Source organism: Chanodichthys erythropterus, chromosome 16 (assembly GCF_024489055.1).
Source record: "Chanodichthys erythropterus isolate Z2021 chromosome 16, ASM2448905v1, whole genome shotgun sequence".
Lineage (NCBI taxonomy): Eukaryota > Metazoa > Chordata > Actinopteri > Cypriniformes > Xenocyprididae > Chanodichthys > Chanodichthys erythropterus.
In genome coordinates this window covers 39280962-39289080 of record NC_090236.1, presented here as the reverse complement: position 1 = coordinate 39289080, position 8119 = coordinate 39280962, and the positions used below count along the sequence as shown (strand labels likewise).

General features: G+C 37.7%; 1 protein-coding gene across 3 annotated transcripts in view; it reads right to left on the bottom strand.

The window, feature by feature from the left end:
- Window positions 1–282: 282 nt before the first annotated feature.
- LOC137003670 (NLR family CARD domain-containing protein 3-like) overlaps window positions 283–8119 on the bottom strand; it is a 64875-nt gene continuing 57038 nt past the window's right edge. Inside the window, exons 19-20 of one of the 3 annotated variants that reach the window (XR_010892026.1) lie at window positions 750–813; window positions 284–637 (exon numbers count right to left, since the gene is read on the bottom strand). The gene's annotated coding sequence lies outside the window, so the exon portion shown is untranslated. Of the gene's footprint in view, window positions 814–5919; window positions 6013–8119 lie in introns of those variants that run through there. The other 2 variants (XM_067363900.1, XM_067363901.1) reach the window with 2 other exon arrangements.

The following is an 8119-nucleotide window of genomic DNA, read 5'->3' as shown; positions in this document are numbered from 1 at the left end:
CAGTTATGACCTGCTGCCTCAAAGAAGTTTACAGTAAAATCAGTTAAATTCATAAAAAAAATAAAAACAGTGAGTCATAAATAAAAAGATATACCCCATAACACACATTATATATCTCGGTGTGAAAGATCATGAACTCTGAATAAACAATCTAAACAGTAAACGAGTAAAAACTATTCTTATATAAAGTGTCATTAGAATGATGAAAAATTAACAATTATGCAAGTAAAATTAGTTGCAAAATATAATTGAAATGTATAGAAATAAGGGCACTTTTCATTGTCACAAACACTAACTACAAATTTTAATAACCGCATGTGACAGCAGATGTTCAAAAAGCCACCTTCTGTTTTCTTCTGTTGGACCAGGAAGATCCCAAAACAAACAAAGATCCAGGACTTTACTCTGCTGGTCCTCATTCAGTGGAGATGGTCTCTCGTATGTCAACATCTGGGCAGTCGTCCAATCACAGAGTGGCTGTACCTTGAGATCATGATCACAAGCTCTGCTGAGCTCAAGACATGAACACGTGCAGAAAGGAACAGCCTAGATTCTCCCGCCGTAGGAAGAGATCGCTTTCCATAAGGAATTGTGACGATGAGGGCACAGAGTTGTCTGTCTCTCCCTCCTGTGTTTTCTGTTAATTTAATTCCAGATCAGCATTAAATCCCATCAAAACAATTATTCAAAATGTAAATGTCACAGTTCAACTATTAAACTGCATACTGTAGTCCAAACTGAAACCGTACTTTAGTTTTTCAAGAACTGTAGAATAAAAGTGTCTGATCACTTCATCAGCAACTGCAGCATCTCCTGAAAACAACGAACATACAGTAATTAATGCTGACATCACCAATACATTATATGAGCTAAACGATTTAATTACCATTATCCATGAATATAACTCAGCTGTGTTGTTAATTTCATCATCATTGGTTGTGTGCACACTCTTGAGAGTTGATTCTGATCTGCTTATAAATGTCCCTGATAACGATTACGATCACAGCTATATGCTAAGAAAACGATATTTTTCTGTGGCCACGGAAAATATCATTATTGAAAAGTTGATAGACGATCAATACTGAGCATTTGCTGGCTGAACATTAATTAAGCTACATAAAGTTAATTTGATTAACTGATTCAAATATGATGATTAATATTTACCCTTTTGAGCTAATAAATATATAATTACACCAGAATGATAAACTTTATAGAAAGCATAACAATGTTTTGACTAATGAGAGATGTTATATAAATAGACAATTATGAAAATGTATTGTCTTTGGATAAATTCAAGCGGTCTCTTGTAATTTTATTCAATGAGTATAGATAAGAGCAGTGACAGCAGTGTTTGTACCTGTACTGCATGTCATGTCCTGTCCATTATATATTCACCTGATGATAATGACATTGGAGACCATTTACGTTTCATCAATATTTTGTTTAAGCTGCATATAAATGTAGTTTATTGTTTCAGATTTCTGAGGCTGATGATGCTCGAAGTTGCAGACAACCTTTACATTCCTACTTACATCCTCTACAATGGGGAGGCGATGTAAGGTGACCTTAAAACAGCCTTGTTACAGCCATTCTGTGTGAAATTATTGTCATTACTAAAATACTGTTATCCTGTGCCTTAATGTAATTAATTATTTTAGTCAAAGTCAAATTTATTTATATAGCGCTTTTACAATTGGTAATTGTTTCAAAGCAGCTTTACATATTAGAAGCACAGAAAAAAGGGAAGTGGTTAAAAATAAGCTGTACAAACAAGCGTGGTAATATGTAACATATACAAGATGGTGCTACATTAAGCCAATGTCAGCTGACTTCCAGGGGTGGAAAAAAACCCCTAGGAGAAAAACCCAGCGTGCTAACACTGGGAAAAAAAGTCCTAGGAGGGAAAAAACCCCTTGGAAGATATATATAATATATGTAAATGGATATGGAGATCAAAATCTGAATTATACATTTTTATTATAGAGATTAAAAATAGATTATATATAAATATATGTAAGCGGATACGGGGATTAAAAATCTGAATTATAGATGCAGCCAGAACTGGATCTTTAGGCCCATTGTCTCCTGGGCTACGTTGTAGTCAGGTCCAGACACAGGTTCTCCATCTGATCTGGATACGGCCTGAATCCAGCACCCGGCAAACCTCAGGATAAGCAGAGTGACAGATATTAGCGTAGATGCCATTCTTATTCTGATGTACAGGTATATCTAGCGTTATAGGAAATGTTCTCAGTTCCGGCCGACCTAATTATTGCAGCGTAACAATCCTTTAACGGATTTGAAAAATGTTAATGTATTGATAATGTGTTATGTGTATGCCAGGTTAAAGAGATGTGTTTTTAGTCTAGATTTAAACTGACAGAGTGTGTCTGCTTCCCGAACAATGCTAGGAAGATTGTTCCAGAGTTTAGGTGCTAAATAGGAAAAGGATCTGCCGCCTTCAGTTGATTTTGATATTCTGGGTATTATCAACTGGCCTAAATTCTGAGATCGCAATAAACGTGAAGGACTATAATGCATTAAGATCTCACTTAGGTACTGGGGAGCTAAACCATTTAGAGCTTTATAAGTAAGTAGCAAGATTTTAAAATCTATACGATGTTTAATAGGGAGCCAATGTAATGTTGACAGAACTGGGCTAATATGGTCATACTTTCTAGTTCTAGTAAGAACTCTAGCTGCCGCATTTTGGACCAACTGTAGTTTGTTTAAAAGCCGAGCAGAACAACCACCCAGTAGAGCGTTACAATAATCTAGTCTTGAGGTCATGAATGCATGAACCAACTGTTCCGCATTTGTCATTGAGAGCATATGTCGTAATTTAGATATATTTTTTAGATGGAAGAAGGCGGTTTTACAGATACTAGAAACATGACTTTCAAATGAAAGATTGGTATCAAAGAGCACACCCAGGTTCCTAACTGAGGACGAAGATTTAATGGAGCACCCGTCAAGTGTTAGAGAGTATTCAAGGTTTTTTCGTGAGGAAATTTTTGGTCCAAAGATTAGGATATCAGTTTTTTCTGAATTTAATAATAAGAAATTTCTTGTCATCCAGTTTTTAATGTCAGCTATGCATTCTGTTAGTTTTGTGAATTTGTAGGTTTCGTCAGGGCGCGAGGAAATATAGAGCTGGGTATCGTCAGCGTAGCAGTGAAAACTAACACCATGCTTCCTAATTATCTCTCCTAAGGGCAGCATGTACAGAGTGAAAAGCAACAGTCCTAGTACTGAGCCTTGCGGTACCCCATATTTAACCTTTGATCGATACGACATCTCTTCATTAACTACCACAGACTGATAACGGTCAGATAAGTACGATTTGAACCATGCCAAAGCAATTCCACTAATGCCAATATAGTTTTCAAGTCTTTTTAGAAGAATGTTGTGATCGATAGTGTCAAAAGCAGCACTGAGATCTAATAACACTAATAGAGAAATACAGCCACGATCGGATGATAGGAGTAGATCGTTTGTAACTCTAACGAGAGCAGTCTCAGTACTATGGTATGGTCTAAATCCTGACTGGAAATCCTCACAGATTCCATTTCTTTCTAAAAAGGAGCACAGTTGTGTTGAAACTGCCTTTTCTAGTATCTTTGACATAAAAGGTAGATTCGAGATTGGCCTGTAATTTACTAAATCTCTTGGATCTAGTTGAGGTTTTTTAATAAGAGGTTTAATAATAGCCTGCTTAAAGGTTTTTGGCACGTGTCCTAGTGTTAAAGATGAATTAATTATATCAAGAAGTGGACCTACGACCTCTGGAAGCATTTCTTTCAGTAGTTTAGTCGGCATTGGGTCTAACATACATGTCGTTGATTTTGATGATTTGATAAGTTTAGATAATTCTTCCTCTCCTATAGCGGCGAATGATTCTAGTTTTACCTCAGGGACACTACAGTGCACTGTCTGAGGCGAAACTGTAGATGGTTGCATGTTTTTAATTTTCTCTCTAATATTATCAATCTTGCAAGTAAAGAAGTTCATAAAGTCATTATTTTAATACAAAACAAACAGACAAAAACAGACTGACTGTCCTCACGATAACATTTTAATGCACTGTGACCTATAGTCACTAATTTAAACATCTTCAATGATTTGAACATCATTAAAGGGTTGATTGTAGTGTTTGAAACACACTAAAGGCTACTCTGTAAAGAACCACATTGTGTTTAATCTATAATATGACAAGCAAATAAGCATTTATGATGTGAATAGCACTTCTAATCAAAAGTGCAACACAGATTTCACTTTTATCTGCTTATGGATTTACACTGTTTGTGTACAGTAATGGAGATCAAGTGACAACAGCGCCCTCTACGGTCACAGAATACGATGATCACAAAATTTGGTGTAACACCTGTGTTGCTGTCGCTTGCATTATTCGACTCCAGCACACTGTGATGGTGCTGGTGCTCACACTGTGGTGCGATGTTGAGTGAACCGAACTCAAAAGGGAACGTCTCTGGTTACATAACATGACCTCGGTTCCCTAAAAGGAGGGAACGAGACATGTGAAAAGCTGCTGTGCTTTGTAGCTCAGAGTCAGCTGCGCTCTGCTTCAGTCCAAAGATTCTGAGGCAATGGTGTCCAGTGGGGGGACCCGCCTTTATTTTGTGTGCTTGAACACCATTGGCGGGTGAATTCTGGGCCATGAGTTTTCATAAGGCTTCAGTAGATTCCTGTCTATGGTAGATTCGAGGAAGGCGGGAAACCCCGTAGCATCAGCTCTGATTCAGTGTCTCATTCCCTTCTTTCAGGGAACTGAGGTTATGTTTTAGTCTGGCTATCACCAGACCAAGCTCAATTTAAAATTGAACATTGGTCTGGGGAGTTTGCTATGTATTTCCTACTGCACAAGAGGTGTGATCAATGAGCATTAGTCACGCAATTGGATAGTCCTTCAACCAATCAGATCAATGATCCGGGTGACGTACTTTGCAGAGCGATGCGAAAACTCCAGACAGGTTTACCGTGTCTCAATCAGCATCGAGTGATTTTTGCAGGTTGTACAAAAAAACATGAAAGTGATCGGTATTTCGAGCAATTTGTTTGCTAACTAAAGAAGTCATTCAGCATCGTCGAGAGGTTAAAAGGCGACTCTGATACTGTTCTGGTTCAGTGTAAATAGGCTTGTTTGAGATGAACAAATTCTGCGCAGAACCGATCACCGGTGATCACCGCGAGATGCATGCCGGTTAGAAATGTGTCCGAGGGTGGTCCGCCTTGCTCTGATGTCATGCTGACGTGTGTCAAAAACCTCTCGCGAGCGTGAGGCGTCCTCATCGGATTCTGCAGTCGAGCACCGTCCACCGACTGCGCTGACCAAAAGCATGATGGGAAACGACTTGCTGACGACACAGCTTAAAGATTATTGGTTTAAACAACCGTGATGTACTGATCTGATTTAAAATGTTTGATTTTAAAACTCTAATGCCATGATTTTATGCATATAAATTATGTGTGAATATTCCAAAAGTACTGTGTGATCTTTCTATGGGTTATATGATTTTTATCATATTTATAAAAAATATATAAAAACATGTCTGTAATTAAAATAAAAAAATATTTATACACACATTCTTCGAATGGAAATAAACAAGTACTTTGGGTGTCTTGTTCATTATGTTTATTTTCATATAAAAGCAACAGAATGTAAATTACATCCAGTTTATCAGCAACACAGCGCACAAGTGTGAATCCCGCGATATCCGCCTTAATCTCGCAGGTTTTCACATTACATAAAGAATTTTTTTAAATTTTTTTATTTAAGATTTAACGCCATGCCAGCAATAAGCTATATTCATGCCAAAAGGAAACATTTCAATTTCACAGTTCAGTTGTATCATTTCAAAACATTTTTTATTTTATTTTATGAAAAATGAACAGTGTTTACTTGCATAATGCGATCAGATATGTTTTTCCCCATCGTTGGAGGGAAACTCGCATCCCAGCAGGCAATGACGTGACAGGCGGACCTAAACCAACCTATTCAAAAACAAGGTGACATGGATGACACTCGTCTCATCGATGAGGTGGAAAAACATACAATTCTGTATGACCCGCAGAATTTATTGAACAAAGATTTGAATGCGAAGGAAAAGGCATGGGAAACAGTTTCGTCGGCTGTTGGTGTCGACAGTAAGTTTTCAAATCGTTGTGTCATGTTTACGTGTACTAAACTACTCCAGCAACTGTCAATATATAAACGTAATAAATATAACATTACGCACTGTAAACGTGTGCTGTGTGAAAGCACAATGACCGCTTCCTGCTTCAGCAACACATACGCACTGCAGACGGATTATGTGTGAAACAGGCGTGAGTTGCCGAGTGAAATCAAATCGCCGGCAGATCAGGCTGGGTTTACCCAGACTAGTTACGTTTGGTAACCAGAGACATTTTTGTTGTATTTACACCTTTAGATAAGCAGGTGTCGCTAACATGAGGTGTTTCAAACCCTTCGAAACAGTGAATCATTTTGTGAGTCAATTGGTTTAATTGATTCAGAGTTTCGAAAAGCTTCTCCCGTCAGTACTTGTAGATTGATGAAATATTCCAGCATTTATTGGTGAATTGCTGTAAGTGGAGCTTCACTGGAGTTGAATTACTGAGCGATAAGAGCCTACCCATCTATCAAAATGTACTTGTTTTTAAACACAAATGGACATATTCTGCTGCATAAGGGCCTATTTCTGTTTTGTCTGTGAGTCGTTTTAACTTTTTTTATTCATTATGTTGTTTTATCTTCAGTGTAGACATATGGACAGAAATTTAAAGAAAAGAAAAAGAATCCAAATTAAAAATAAATTACAAATAAAAAATAGGAATATACAAATTCAGAAATAAATGTTGTAGCGTCTGGACCAATCAGCCACACAATTATTCATGGTATTCAATGAATTACCCATAAACTCACTCTCACTATCAAAGTTCTCTGAACTCATCCCCCTAAAACTGCAACCAACATCCCAAGTGTAGCTAGCACACAGGCACAACTAGGTGTCCTGTTACAGTTATATGGTACTTTTATGATCCATAAGAATGCTGTAGAGACTAGTGACTCATCCTTCCTGAGAAGGACAAATAAACTCTCTTAATCCTACGTATTCTCTATATAACCACTTGGGAAATGTATAAACATGTATCCAAGTTTCCCATCTCATGACTTTCCTTTTATAGGCTTTATTCTATGTATTAATTCTCTCTTTTGAACTATTTTGGTATTAATGTTCCATAGTTGCAAATGTATAGTTGACTGAGATCACATTGGCAGCATGTTTGGTATCTACGGACTCCAACTTTCATTTCCTATTTGGTAATTTATGTCACATGTTACTAACTCTGTGACACATTAGTATTATAAGAATCTAGAAGGTTATTCTCTCATTCATCCAATCCAGTGTCTTATGCTAATATCTTGCTACAGAACAAAGACTCGTAAAACTTCCCTCCGAGGGGGCAACTCCTTATTGGCTCAGACACCTTAAGAGGGTGTGACCTCTTCACCTCTTATATTCATGGATCACAAGATAAAACCTCTCTCTTCCTGCTCTTCCTCCTCTTCTTCTCTTTTGCTGATGAATGCTGACGTCAAGATGCTTTAAGAAGCTAGAAGCTTCTAAGGAACCCCAAGCTTGTGCCAGGCCTCGGCCTAGACCTTCCATTCACCAAAGATCCTCTGAATCCAGCCGGTTCTCTTTCGTCAAGAAAATATCAGCAAAGATTCAACAGGAGCCTCCACAAATTGCATCAGGACAGTTTTAATTCAACTTGGAGAGACATGCAAGTATCAAACTTAGTCTCATTATCGGATACATTGAGTATCCTTACCCCTTTTAAAGAAGGGCCTGTTAAAACTAAACTGATGGTTTGCTCAAGGCTGTTGATCTGCTGAATGTCCAACAATGCTGTAACTTCTTGCTTCCTGTACTCTGCTTTCTCTCTCTCTCTTGGTAAACTGTATGCATGTATGTGTGTGAATGTTAGAGTAGTTTAAGTGTTTAGTCTAGTTAATAAAGTCTTGTTCATGTCACACGTAAGGTTGTCCGTGTTTTGCGCTCATGTACGGGAGTCCCTATTCATGTCGGTCCTG